Source organism: Bos mutus, chromosome 16 (genome assembly GCF_027580195.1).
Source record: "Bos mutus isolate GX-2022 chromosome 16, NWIPB_WYAK_1.1, whole genome shotgun sequence".
Lineage (NCBI taxonomy): Eukaryota > Metazoa > Chordata > Mammalia > Artiodactyla > Bovidae > Bos > Bos mutus.
The window spans coordinates 48,685,633-48,701,165 of NC_091632.1; positions in this window are offsets into that span (position 1 = coordinate 48,685,633).

The window sequence follows — 15,533 nt, forward strand, 5'->3', positions numbered from 1 at the left end:
TTTATTTTTCTGGGCTCCAAAATCACTGCAAATGGTGACTGCAGCCATGAAATTAAAAGATGCTTACTCCTTGGAAGGAAAGTTATGACCAACCTAGATAGCATATTCAAAAGCAGAGACATTACTTTGCCAACAAAGGTCTGTCTAGTCAAGGCTATGGTTTTTCCTGTGGTCGTGTATGGATGTGAGAGTTGGACTGTGAAGAAAGCTGAGTGCCGAAGAATTGATGCTTTTGAACTGTGGTGTTGGAGAAGACTCTTTGAGAGTCCCTTGGACTGCAAGGAGATCCAACCAGTCCATTCTGAAGGAGATCAGCCCTGGGATTTCTTTGGAGAGAATGATGCTGAAGCTGAAACTCCAGTACTTTGGCCACCTCATGCGAAGAGCTGACTCTCATGCTGGGAGGGATTGGGGGCAGGAGGAGAAGGGGACGACAGAGGATGAGATGGCTGGATGGCATCACTGACTTAATGGACTTGAGTCTGAGTGAACTCTGGGAGTTGCTGATGGACAGGGAGGCCTGGCGTGCTGCGATTCATGGGGTTGCAAAGAGTCAGACACGACTGAGCGACTGAACTGAACTAAACTGAACTGAGCTGAACAAAGGAAGTTATATAGATTCATGTTGAGGTTTGACAGAAAACAACAAAATTCTGTAAAGCAATAATCCTTCAATTAAAAAATGAAATTTTGAAAAATGTCAGGGAGGGGGTCAGGATTCCCCGAGGCAGGCCATTATGTATGATTATATTAACCACCACCTCACGCTAACAGCAGCTTGAGGAGCTGGAGGGACATGAAAAACACAAGAGGTAGTCATCCGCCACATCCACCACCCCTTACTGTAAATGAGAAATTCGGATGTGGCCTGATGGCTGCCTTTGCGCTTTCTCACATCCTGCTCGCTCCCACACCCAGCTCCTCAGCGCTTACTACTTACCGTGGGGGATAACTGGTGGCTGCTGGATAGCTGCTGGATAGCGGCATTGTTCTTCCTGGGCTCGGAAATGTACCTTTAGGAGGCTGGAATCCCAATGAAGACTGTGACATCCTTGTTTACTGCTATCGCAGGAAAAATTCCATTTCACAGTACCATCTTAATCTTATGTGCACATGTTTTTCTAGAAGTTGTGATTGGCCTATAAGCAAATTTTATGTTCACTTTTAAAATTTATCATCAGAACCATCATCTGTGTTATCACAGTCTTCATAATGAGTGTTTTATTGGTTGCAGAGTAAATGATTTCCCCAATGGGCATTTAGGTTGTTTCCAGTATTTGGTTGTCCAAATCAAATTATGATTTGTGCTAAGTGTTTTGTTGCTACTAAATTATTTCCTTAGAATAAGTTCTCAAGAGCCATATTATTGAATAAAAGGGTTTTGTTTTTTTTTTTAATAGCCCTTCCCACATGGTGCTGCATTATTAGGCAAAAGGGCTCTATGAATCTAAGTGACACACAAAAGTAAGTGCAGAGTTAGATATTTTCAAAAGAAACCATCCTGTTTCCCAGTCCTGGTAATTTGATGAGTTAGAAACTTTGAAAGACTCTCCACATTAAAACAACCAAGATACTGAATGGAGTGTAAAAGCCTTTTTCTTAAATGAATTACTAAACTGACAAGAAAATACAGAATCTGAGATCCTCAAAATGGATTAAAACCAACAGTAATAAAGTAAGTAATAAAGCTCTTCTTTACCTTGAGTACTGCCCAACACAGAAGAGTATCACATTGATAATTTGTATCTTTCCTAAGCATGATATCATATAAAGAGACACATGATTCAATTTGATGCCTTATTGGTGACATTAAGTTTGATCAGTAGACTTAAGGCGGTATCTGTCATATTTCCTCTGTGTAAAGGCACCTCTCCCCATCTGTAATGAATAAGTTATCTTTAGGCTGTTACCTTAAAACTGTATAAATACCTCATTCTCTTTACTGAATAGTATCTTTAGCCAGTAGTAATACGTCCATTCATAACACTTGCCTGAACGAAGGTGATTTTTTCCCCTATAATTTAAGTACTGTCAAATTCAAACTGCTTGAGCCAATTTGTACTCCTACCAGTGAGACAGGAGTTTCCAATGTTCCATATCTGCACCAAACTTGCTAAGGTTGGATTTACCAAGTTTTAGCTTTTTAATGTGGAGAAGGCAATGGCACCCCACTCCAATACTCTTGCCTGGAAGATCCCATGGACGGAGGAGCCTGGTAGGCTGCAGTCCATGGGGTCGTGAAGAGTCCGACACGACTGAGCGACTTCACTTTCGCTTTTCACTTTCATGCATTGGAGAAGGAAATGGCAACCCACTCCAGTGTTCTTACCTGGAGAATCCCAGGGACGGGGGAGCCTGATGGGCTGCCGTCTATGGGGTCACACAGAGTCAGACACGACTGAAGTGACTTAGCAGCAGCAGTATCTAGTTACCTGACCAGGGATTGAACCCAGATTACCTGCACTGGGAACATGAAGTCTTAGCCACTGGACCACCAGGTAAGTCCCCATAGCTTCTTAATTTCTATATGTCATCTCTTACTTTTCTTCAAGCGTTTCCTTTCAGTAAGCAGCTTTCCATATTCTTAATGTATTCCTTACTGGTAGGAATCCAAAAGCATCAGATTGAATGGAAAATCATTCAACATTTCTGGGCTGGGGATCACAAACTGAAATGCCTCCTGTGTCACATATGATGGAGGTCTGGTGTATCTATGACAACAGAGAATTTCCTTATACGCTCTTCATTTGCTGGTATTTAAGTTGACAACTTCTCTTCCCAATAAAAATTCACTTCACTTACACCTGCTGCTTTTGAAGTACTGGTATTCACTTCACCATGTAATAGAAGTAACCTGTTGATGTCAAAATACAAGCACTGCTTTTGGCAAATTGGACTGCATGTCATTTCTTAATACACTAGAAAGGGGAGATAAGCCACAGTACACAAGTCTGAGTCAAAAATGTAGTACTTTTCCATGCAGATTTGTGCATGTGAGAGGGCATCCTGTGTGTCTAGTGATTATTGTTTAGAGAGTTGGACCACTATTGTGTGTTGCTAATCATTGATGGTAGATCCAAAAGAGTTTTGTGAAGATGTTATGCCTTATATGACAGCAGAGTAGCAAAGATAAAATTATATTTTATAAACAAAAAATTATCTGTTAGACAAAGAAAATGCAAAAAATATATAGTTTTGCTTCAGTTTTCTGAATATGACTCATTTCTGATACTCCAGACAACTGCCCTTATTTGGGTCTTTTTAGTGGGGATTATGGTCCACTCATATCTGAGAAACTGTTTCATTTTCCCCGAGTCACACAAGACTTTCTTAATTAAGGAAAACATTCTACTTTTTAGAATCATAAAGATGTTCCCATGCCAATTACCTTTAGCCAGACTGACTGGAGGCATCTTTTTAGGAAATAAAGCTGAACTTCTTAAAAATGTATTGTTCATCTCTTCCTCTCTTCCTATCTATTAGAAGCCGAGATGAAGCCTTGCCGGCTTCATGAAACTGCCCTCTGTATTCCTGTAACAGTCTCTAGAAAATGACCTCTGGGTTTTCAAACGCTATTTTCTCTCCAAAATCAACATTGTTGAACAACAAAATGAACTTCTAACCATCAAAGGCCAAGGAAGCCAACACCCAGAGAGCAAGGAAATTCCATTTTGAAAGTCAACCCTAAATCTTCTTTCAGTTTCTTTCCTGAACAATGCATGCAAACTCCTCATTGTCAGGTTTATCATTTCATAACTACAGATGCTCTGCCCCACACAAGCACTAACTTTTCAACCTATAACACTGGCCATTTAGATGAAAGGAATGTGGTTGATTACCCTGATTCCTGTGTTTTACATAGATGACTATTGTGTGTAGACAAGACACACAGAGGCAATGTCAGGATGGTTGACTCAGGTGGGGTTTCCAGATCAAGACTCTTTTTTCTAGATGTCCAAAGATTGGTTTCCTTAAAAAAAAAAAAAAAAATGGTTTCCAACTTTTGTGCTAGCCCTCCTATAATTAGTTGGATAAATTGGATTAATAATTAGTTGGATTAAGATATTTCAAAGATGGTTTCAGGGAATTACCTAGTGGTCCAGTGGTTAAGACTGCCCACTCTTACTGCCAAGGACCCATGTTCAATTCCTGGTCCAGGAACTAAGATCCCCATAAGCCCAAATGTGTGGCAAAAAATAAATAAAGTATTAAAGAGGGTTTGCAGATGCTATAAATCAGAGTCATTCTTTATTGAGCGATCTTCTTTATGCCTTTAAATATAAAAAAACATTTTAGCTATGCATCTAATGCTGTGCTGTGCTGCGCTTAGTCCATACATTCAAGTCTCTTTGTGATCCCTTGAACTGTAGCCTGCCAGGCTCCTCTGTCCATGAGGATTCTCCAAGCAAGAATACTGGAATGGGTTTCCATGCCCTCCTCTAGGGGATCTTCCCAACCCAGGGATCGAACCCAGGTCTCCCACATTGCAGGCAGATTCTTTACCATCTGAGCCACCAGAGAAGCCCAAGAATATTGGAGTGGGTAGCCTATCCCTTCTCCAGGGGAACTTCCCGACCCAGGAATAAGAGCTGAGCTACCAGGGAAGCCCCATGCATCTAATATTTGAGCCTAATTATTTTCAGTGTGGAACTGTGCCCCTGGAAGGGTGCCCTCTGATTTCCTGTGATCTGACTACCCACGGGGCTCTCAGCATGGTGAGGCATGTGGGTGAGGCTCAGCAACCCTCTCACTGAAGCACTCATTTTGTTTTTAGGAGACACTGAGGCTGACAGCTTTCCCCAGATGCTTTTCTGTTTTTACAATCACAAAAAATTAAAGTGGACAGAATAGCACATGCATTTTTATTAGGATGCCAACTTTTCTAAAACTCATGAGTAGGACACATTAACAAATGTTTTACATGTTTCAAGTGACTTCATTTATTCATTTAATAATTGTTGATTATTTCACAATAATCTGTAACTGTTGATTGTTTCACCTCCACAATCTGATTTCCATCAGATGTCCATCTGGTGATGTCCATGTGTAGAGTGGTCTCTTATGTTGCTGGAAGAGGGTGTTTGCTATGACCAGTGCATTCTCTTGGCAAAACTCTGTTAGACTTTGCCTTGCTTCATTTTGTACTCCAAGGCCAAACTTGCCTGCTACTACAGGTATCTCCTGACTTCCTATATTTGCATTCTAATTCCTTATGATGAAAAGAACATAATTTTTTGGTGTTAGTTCTAGAAGGTCTTATATGTCTTCATACAACTATTCAACCTCAGCTTCTTTGGCATTAGTGGTTGGGGGCATAGACTTCGATTACTGTGACATTGAATGGTTTGCCTTGGAATCAAACAGATCATTCTGTCATTTTTGAGATTGCACCCAATTACTGCATTTCGGACTCTTGTTGACTATGAGAGCTACTCCATTTCTCTTAAGGAATTCTTGCCCACAAGAATCTACAAGTAGTAGATATAATGGTAATCTGATCCATTCCCATCCATTTTAGCTCCCTGATACCTAAAATGTAGATATTCACTCTTGCCATCTCCTGCTTGACCATGTCCAATTTACCTCGATTCATGGACCTAACATTCCAGGTTCCTACACAATATTGTTCTTTATAGCATTGGACTTTACTTTCACCACCAGACACATCCACAAATGAGCGTCATTTCCATTTGGGCCCAGCCTCTTTATTCTTTCTGGAGCTATTTCTCTGCTCTGAGTGGCATATTGGATATCTACAGACCTGGGGGACTAATCTTCCCTTGTCATATCTTTTTGCCTTTTCGTACTGTTTATGGGGTTCTTGAGGCAAGAATACTGGAGTGGTTTGTCATTCCCTTCTCCAGTGGACCACTTTTTGTCAGAACTCTCCACCATGACCCATCTGTCTTCACTGGCTCTGCACCACACGTCTCATAGCTTCAGTGAGTTATGTAAGCACCTTCGCCATGACAGGGCTGTGAACCCTATGATCATATTGGTTGGCTTTCTGTGATTGTGGTTTTTGTTCTGGAGGCTGTAGTTCTTGTTTCTTCTGTCTGCCCTCTGATGGATGAGGATAAGAGGCTTGTGCAAGCTTCCTGATGGGAGAGATTGGCTGTGGGGAAAACTGGGTCTTGGTCTGGTGGGAAGGGCTATGCTCAGTAAATCTTTAATCCATTTGTCTGCTGATGGTTGGGGCTGTGCTCCCTTCCTCTTAGTTGTTTGGTCTGAGGTGAGCCAGTCCTGGATTCTACAGGCTATAAATCTCTATGTGTATTTAATCCCCACTTCAAGGTCTGTAACATTCTTGGATTCAGGGAATTAGTCCCAGTTCTAAGTACAGTAAGTCCCCTACATGAGAACTTTCAAAGATTCAGAGTGTATTCTCATGACCAATCATGTAAGTTAGTTCATGTGTATGCTGTACACTGTCAAGTGTGTGCATCCTCTAGAAGTGGTTGCACGTTTGTGTCTTTTACTGTACAGTAATGTATCGAGTACAGTAGTACAGTATCTTTATTATTTCAAGCTCAGCAATTCCAGAAGCAAGCGTAAAAGCAGTGGTAATGTAGCTGGTAATGTTCCCTGGAGAAGGAAATGGCAACCCACTCCAGTATTCTTGCCTGGAGAATCCCATGGACGGAGGAGCCTGGGGAGCTACAGTCCACGGGGTCACAAAGAGTCAGACCCGACTGAGCGACTTCACTCACTCACTCACTCAATGTAGCTGGTACTACTGTACTTTTCAAAGTTAAAATAAAATTTAAAATGTTTTCTTTATTTTTAGTGTTTTTTTTTTGTATTAGTTGTATGAAAAGTATTATAAACATGTTACAATACAGTACTAGATAGGCAACTGTGTTAGTTGGGTACTTTGGCTAACTTTGTTGACTTTCAAACAAATTGGACTTAATGAACATGCTCTCAGAATGGAACTTATTCGTATATAGGGAACTTATTATAGAGGAGAAAACATCACAACAGAATTGGCCTTAGCACAGCAGCACTAATTTAGGCTAGCCATTTACCTGGTTCCTGTACTGCATCCCTGTGACCAAGTCCCTATTCTGATAGGCAAAATGATAAAGATGTTCTCTTCCATCCCCCAAAATTCCCTTCTCCTCTTTGATTATCTAATCAAATATTTTGATTATCCAATCAAATCTAGGTACTGTCAGGAAGGGATTTTGCAGATGGAATTCAGTTATTAATGTATTGACCTTAAAATAGGGAGATTATCCTGGATAATTTGAGTGAGCCCAGTGTAATCACATGAACCCTTAGTAGTAAAGTGGTGGCAGAAGAGTAAGGCAGAGAAATGTGGCAGAAGTTGTAGGCCAACAAGTGATGAAGCAGAAGGGGAAGTCGGAGAGATTTGAAGAGAGGAGGACAAATTGCCATTTTGGACAGTGAAGAGAGCCATAAACCAAGGAATGCAAATTGCCACTAGTCTCTGGGGTCGCATAGAGTCAGACATGACTGGAGTGACTTAGTAGCAGCAGCTGAAAATGACTCCTGACAGCCAGAAGAAAATGGGGATCCCAGTCTGACAACCACAAGGAACTAGATTCTACCAACAAGTTGGATGATCTTGGAAGTATATTTTCCCCAGACTCCCCCAAGAAAAGTCCAACTGGCTGACTTCATGACTTTGGCAATGTGAAACCCAGAGCAGAGCATCCCATACTTTTGCCCTACAGAAACAATGAAATAATCAATTGGGGTTGTTTTCACCCACTAGATTTGTAGTATTCTGTTAAAGCAGTGATAGAAAACTAACATGCCTATTATGTTCACTTCCCTAGTGGCTCAGAGATTAAAGCGTCTGCCTGGAATGCGGGAGACCCGTGTTCGATCCCTGGGTCGGGAAGATCCCCTGGAGAAGGAAATGGCAACCCACTCCAGTACTCTTGCTTGGAGAATCCCATGGAGGGAGGATCCTGGTAGGCTACAGTCCATGGGGTTGCAAAGAGTCAGGCACGACTGAGTAACTTCACTTAACTTTCACAGTTTATAGACCATCCTTTAAAAACCCAGGTCAAATCATGTCATTTCCAACCACAAGCACCTGCATCTCCTTGTGGAGGTCTCTCTCTGGCCTCAGGAATCCACTTGGAAGAGCAGGAGAATTAACCATGCCCTCCCTCCCACTAGGATCAGCCTCTAGCCAATGATGACTGGAATTAATAGGTACATCCCTCAGCTCCCTTGCCCTTCCTTGAGAATACTCTGAGATATCTCCCAGTACTCTAGTGGGGCTGAATCCTGGTTTCCACAGTGGTTACCTGCTGATTAGCGCACCCTTTACTAGATTCCTTCCTTTGCTTGTCTCACTTTCTCACTCCCCTACTAGTACTTCCTGGGATCACCTCGAAAATAATTGACTTACACCTACACGCTTGTGGCCGGGTCTGCTTCAGAAGGAACTCAATCTAAGACACTGAACTTACAGGGCTGGTTGGAGGTACAGGAAGCCAAGGAAGTTGCTATAACATTTTTTTAATGCAAAAACTAAAGTATATTTTCCTTCTAAGGTTTCAATCTGAGCAGGCATGGAATCAACACAAAGATGGGCTTTGGAATAATAAAGACATGGATTAGATTCCCTGCTTGACCACATATTAGCTGAAAAAACAGACTGGTTACTTAACTTTTTGAGGTCTGTGTTTCATCCTCTGTAAATGGAATTAATAATATCTACTTTTCATTTTGTGAAATTTGCATGAAGTAATGCAGGTAAAGTGCTTGGCACACACTAGGCACACATGTATGCCAATAGTACATGATATCATTATTAATCATTAGCTATAAACATCACAGCAAGGAAAAATGAGGAACACTCGGATTTAGAGTTTTTTCCTGTATTTATGTTATATCATAATATATTACAGCTGGCAGGGACTGGGGTCAAACACCTTTAATTCTAGATGAGAGATCTGAGACTTAAATAGGACAAGAAGCTTGCTCCACGTCACAGTGATGGTGTAAAACAGCAGATGGTTTTTTTTTTTTTTTTTTTTTTTTTTTTTGATAGTACGTTCACATGCTCAAAAATTGTAACAATATACAAGGGAAACAGAGTCGATCTTTTTATTCCAAAAGTGACAAAGCCAGGTTTTTCTCCTGATGTAGGGCTCTGAGAGCAAAGCTAATAATAATCATTTAGGAAATTTCTGATTACAAAACCAGCAGCACAATGGCCAAGGAAAACAAGCAAAGAAAGTTTTCTAAAATCCAGGAGGATTTTCCCTTCTTTCTTAATGACAGATGGCAAACAGCCTGGCTACATTCAGGAAGGATTCTGCCAATCTATCAGCCCATCTGCCCGTATTTCTTCTGCTTTGGGAACTCACTGGGCTTGGCTCATTTTGAAGATATTCCCGTTAGTTATTTCTTAGATTCTGAAACAGAAAATGGAGCTTCAAGACTGCTGGGAGAACTATAAGCAACCTCAGATATGCAGATGATACCACTCTAATGGTATCAAGAACAAGAAGAGGAACTTAAGAGCCTCTTGATGAGGGTGAAAGAGGAGAGTGAAAAAGCTGGCTTAAAACTCAACATTAAACTTAAAACTAAGTTCACGGCATCTGGTCCCATAACTCCATGGAAAACAGAAAGGGAAACAGTGACCAATTTTATTTATTTGGGCTCCCAAATCCCTGTCAATGGTGACTGCAGCCATGAAATTAAAAGACGCTTGTTCCTTGGAAGGAAAACTATGACAAACCTAGATAGTGTATGAGACATCACTTTGGAGACAAAGGTTCACATATTTAAAGCTATGGTTTTTTCAGTGTCATGTATGTGACAGTTGGACCACAACGAAGGCTGAGAGCCAAGAACTGATGCTTTCAAATTGTGGTGCTGGAGAAGACTCTTGAGAGTCCCTTGGACTGCAAGGAGATCAAACCAGTCAATCTTAAAGGAGATCAACCCTAAATTGGAAGGACTAATGCTGAAGTTGAAACTCTAATACTTTGGCCACCTGATGCAAAGAACTGAAGGGTCACTGGAAAAGACCCTGTTGCTGGGAAAGATTGAGGGCAGGAGGAGAAGGGGATGACAGAGGATGAGATGGTTGGATGGCATCACCGACTTAACAGACATGAGTTTGAGCAAACTCCAGAAGATAGTGAAGGACGTGGTGTGCTGCAGTTCATGAGGCTGCAAAGATTTGGACATGACTTAGCGACTGAACAATAAAAAGATAAGGTGCTGCCAAGCAGGATGCAAGGAAACACATTAGAATTGAAATCTCAGAATCATGTTAGAAGTTTAAAAAGGGAAATTAGTGGAATTACCGAGTCCTCTTGAATCAGAGGAGAAAGGAGAATAAATATATACATACTTATGGTACTTCTTTAAAGCAACTTGCTTTCTTTGGTTAAAAACCATTTACTTCTTTGGAGAAATGTCTGTTTAGGTCTTCTGCCCATTTTTTGATGGGGCAGTTTGTTTTCCTAATATTGAACTGCATGAGCTGCTTATATATTCTGGAGCTTAATCCTTTGTCAGTTTCTTCACTTGCAATTATTTTCTTCCATTCTGCGGGTTGTTTTTTCATCTTGTTTATGGTTTCCTTTGCCGTGCAAAAGCTTTTAACTTTAATAAGGTCCCATTTGTTTATTTTTATTTCTATTACTCTAGGAGATGGGTCATAGAAGATCTTGCTGTGGTTTATGTCAGAGTGTTCTGCCTATGTTTTCCTCTAAGAGTTTTATAGTTTCTGGCCTTACATTTAGGTCTTTATTCCATTTTGATTTTACTTTTGTGTATGGTGTTAAGAAGTGTTCTAATTTCATTCTTTTACACATAGCTGTCCAGCACCACTTACTGAAGAGACTGTCTATTCTCCATTGTATACGCTTGCCTCCTTTGTCAAAGATAAGGTGCCCATAGGTGCATGGGTTTATCTCTCGGTTTTGTATCTTGTTCCATTGGTCAATATTTCTGTTTTTGTGCCAGTAACATACTGTCTTGATGACTATAGCTTTGTAGTATAGTTTGAAGTCAGCAAGGTTGATTCCTCCAGCTCCTTTTTTCTTTCTCAATATTGCTTTGGCTATTTGGGGTCTTTTGTGTTTCCATGCAAATTGTGAAATGTTTTGTTCAAGTTCTGTGAAAAATGCCATTGGTAATTTGATAGGGATTGCACTGAATCTGTATATACCTTTAAGTAGTATAGTCATTTTTACAATATTGATTCTTCCAACCCAAGAACATGATATATCTCTCCATCTGTTTATGTCATCTTTGATTTGTTTCATGAGTGTCTTATAGTTTTCTGTATACAGGTTTTTTTTGTCTCCTTAGGTAGGTTTACTCCTAAGTAGTTTATTTGTAGGGCAGGAATAGAGAAGCAGACATAGAGAACAGACTTGTAGACATAGCAGGGGAAATGGAGAGAGTAGCGTTGAAACATATACATTACCATATGTAAAATAGATAGCTAGTGGAAAGTTGCTGTATAACACAGAGAGCTCAACCCCGTGCTCTGTGACAATCTAGAGGGGTGGGATGGGGTGAGGGGTAGGAGGGAGGTTTAAGAGAGAGGGGATACATATATACTTATGGCTGATTAATGCTATTGTATGGCAAAAACCAACACAACATTATCACGCAATTATCTTCCAATTAAAAATTTAAAAAAATTACTTTACATGTATGAGAAATCAAAACAACAACTCATCCTACTTATTTTCTGTATTTGACCAGCACTGTTACCAATGGTGCCTCTAGTCTTCCAGTAGAGAGGGTGTCAGTAACTGTACTGACATTTGGGTCAAAATTCTACTGAGAGCTGAGCACCAGCCACAGGGTCTTCTTGGTATTCTTTCCCAAATCAGGTGACCCTGGACCAACATATCTCAAAGTGTGGTAGAACTGGGGGATTTGTATCAGAATCACCTGAATATTCATTTAAACTACAGATTCCTGGTCCCAACCCTAGACCTACTGAGTCAGAGTCTCTAAGTGTTGGGCTTGAAGATAAAGCACTTTATTTTATTTTGCTTATTTATTTTTTGGTTGCCCTGGGTGTTCATTGCTGCTCCTGGGCTTTCTCTAGTTGCGGTGAGTGGAGGCTACTCTCTAGTTTCAGTGTACGGGCTTCTCTCTACCATGGTTTCTCTTGTTGCAGAGCACCAGCTCTGGTTGCTAGGGTTGCAGGCTTCAATATTTGCGGTACATAAGCTTAGCTGCTCCATGGCATGTGGGATCTTCCCAGTCTAGGGATTGAACCCATGTGTCCAGTATTGTAAGGCAGACTTTTAACCACTGGACCACCAGGGAAGCCCAAGACACACATTTTATTTTTTAAAAGACATTAGTTTTTTGTTGTTGTTGTTGTTGCACTGGGTCTTCATTGCTGCATTCAGGCTTTCTCTAGCTGTGATGAGTGGAGCTTCTCTCTGGTTATGGTGCATTGGCTTCTCATTGAGGTGATTTCTCTTGTTGCAGAGCACAGGCTGTAGGTGTGCAGGCTTCAGTAGTTGCAGCATGTGGGCTCAACAGTAGCAGCTCCCAGGTCCTAGAGCACAGCCCCGGTAGTTGTGGTACACAGGCTCAGCTGCTCAGTGGCACATGGGATCTTCCCAGAGCAGGGACCAAACCCCTGTCTCTTGCATTGGCAGAAGAGGTGTTTACCACTGACCCACCAGGGAAACCCCACATACACATTTTAAATGAGCTGCTCAGGTGAGTCTTCTTCATATGAGAGGTCTGAAAACTCCACTTCTCCCTAGGATTGGGAGTGCAGATTGAGAGCCCAAGGCTCCCACCTGACCCAGGTGTTTTGAGGTGGCTACACATCCCAAAAAAGTGAACATGCCTTTCTGCAGAATGAATTTAGAGGGAACCAGACTCATTTTCTATCAAATATACTCATGTTTCAGTCATGCAAGAAATGCCATTCTACACCATGATGGAGCATTGTTGATTAATTTAACTTCACAATTTTGAGTGTGCAAGAAATATCATATTTGTATACTCCAAGTAGGATTGAATCTTTATTAGGATTTCCCCTCCCTACCTTGGGCTTCCCAGGTGGCACTAGTGGTAAAGAACCTGCCTGCCAAAGCAGGTGACATCGAACCCAGGTTCGATCCCTGGGTCGGGAAGATCCCTTGGAGGAGGGCATGGAAACCCACTCCAGTATTCTTGCCTGGAGAATCCCAAGGGCAGGGAAGCCTGGTGAGCTATAGTCCAAAGGGTCGCAAAGAACTGGACACGACTGAAACAACTTTGCACACACGCACTCCCTACCTTAGACTCTACAGAAGTACTTTAGATCTTAGCAGAGTCAAATCTGGGGGCAAGTTACCAAGGCTTTCAAAAAGAAACATCTTGCAACACTGCCTAGAGGTGAGGGAACCCAGAACCTCAGGAAGGCTACTGCCCATGGGTCATAGTTCCTTTCAGCTGAGGGAACTGAGGAACCAAAGCTAAATTCACACTTTAACAGGTGGTCTTGCCATGTGTACTTACGGCCCATGCTACTTCCCATTCAACCCAACAATCTCCTGTCCATAGCTTTTATTGTCCCTCGCTATGGAAGATGAACTGGATGGCCTTGAGTAAAACTGTAACATTTGCCTTGGGAACCTTGACATCCTCTTTCCAGCTCTCCCTCACTTCCTCAGGGATGTCCCTTTACCATAAAGATGAGAATGAGTTTGCCTGGGGGCAGCAGCAAAAATGTTTAAAGTCCTTGGTGCCCCATGACAGGATGTGGAGACGCCAGGCAGGGCACTTTCAGGAAACTGATGATGACGCCAGGAAGGGCGGCACCTCAGACAAAATAGCCCTGGTGGTGGACGGAGCCCGAGGGGTGCCCGTGTTTGGATTATCTTCTTTCCTTTTCTCCTGGCCTCCTCAAGCTGGAGATTGTGAGGGGGTGTCCATATGAGGCCAGCGTTGAAAATGGAGCTATCCAGGGATAGCCAGCTGCATCTTCTGAGCTTGGGAGATTCCATGTGGCCTCGAGGCACCTCTAATCAGCCTGCTATGTGGGGGCATTAGGTTCATTTGGGGAAGGGGAGATAATGTTCAACACCCCCAGCTGTTCAGTGCTCACCTGATTTTCTCTTCAACTCATTCTTCTATCCTCCAAGTGAGGGTGCCCCCCTCATCAGATTCTGATACAAAAAAAGCAGGTGAAGAAGCTACAGTCCAGCTGTCAACCCACTCCTGGCCCTCACTATGCTGGCATCTCTCTATGAGAGGCAAATGAGGTCTGTCTATGGCCTCTTTCAGCAACTCTACAGTCAAAAGAAAGCCCCTCCACTCTTAGTGGCCAGGTACTTGATTTGTGGTCCCAACCTCAGATGACAGGCGTGTGGAAAATATTCTGGGAGAATGCAGGATAACTGTAAGGGTGAGTGAGTTTGGAATATTATACTTCTGGTGGTAATAACAATAAGTTACCTTTACTCACAGTCGCTTCTATTCCTTATTTTTCATATGCCTCTTTTTTCGTATTGGGGTATGTCCCTGCACCCTTTAGCCATAGAGAGAATCTGCTTTAAAATCAGGATCTCCTGGAAAGTGTGATACAGGGATCAAAACTTTCCCTGGTGTAGCTCAGCCTGCCTTGCTTGTCTCTTCATCCACTTTCCCACCACAGCGGAGAACCTAGAGTCTACTTACACTATATCTTCTGTCTACTGCTTACTGCCCCCTAGTTCCCTTCCTGCCTTCATGTCTCAGAACGCAGGACACAGCCACTCTGAGGGAGAGCTGGGACTATCACACTGCTCTTGGGAAGAAGAAAGAGATTGGAGGCTTGGGAAAAAGAGGGCAAGAGAAGACTGGAGACTTTGGAAGAATAGGGAGGCTCATTGTGGGGCAAAATAACAAGAGAAACCACAGACTGGAATATAGCAGTTAAGGAAGCTGGCTCCAGAGACTGACTGCCCAGGTTTCAACTCCTTAGCTCTGTGCTTTTAGTTGAGACCCGTAAAATCCTTGGTTCCTCAGTTCTTCATCTGTGTTGTAGGGATCATAAGAGCACCTATTTCATAGGCTATTGTAAGAATTAAATACATATGTAGATGAATATGTAAAAAACTTAGAACAGGGCCTGGCACAAGATGAAGGTTCAATATATGTTACAGATCATAACTGGGGCATCCAGGACATATATAGTCAATGAAATAGGGACTGTACCACCATTGGAGGTATTTTTAGATATTTGTGAACTAATGAGAAAGGAAAAAGACAAACTTAATTTAGTTATGAAAAAATCATAATAGTAAATGTAGTTATCTTGGGCTGTTATGACTAACTACTATTTTCAAAATAATTATTAGGTACTTTATTATTGTGTCAGATAAAGATCTGCCTACAGTACACATTTTTAAGTGACAAATCATGTGTTTACAACTTATTGAAAATTAATATACATATAGATTAACAATATTAATATTAACCCAGCTTCACATCTTTCTCTAAAATCTAAACAAACACTTGTGGCTGATTACTTTCCACATTTACTGAGCAACAGCAACCACATTTACAAAAGTAAAGTTTGA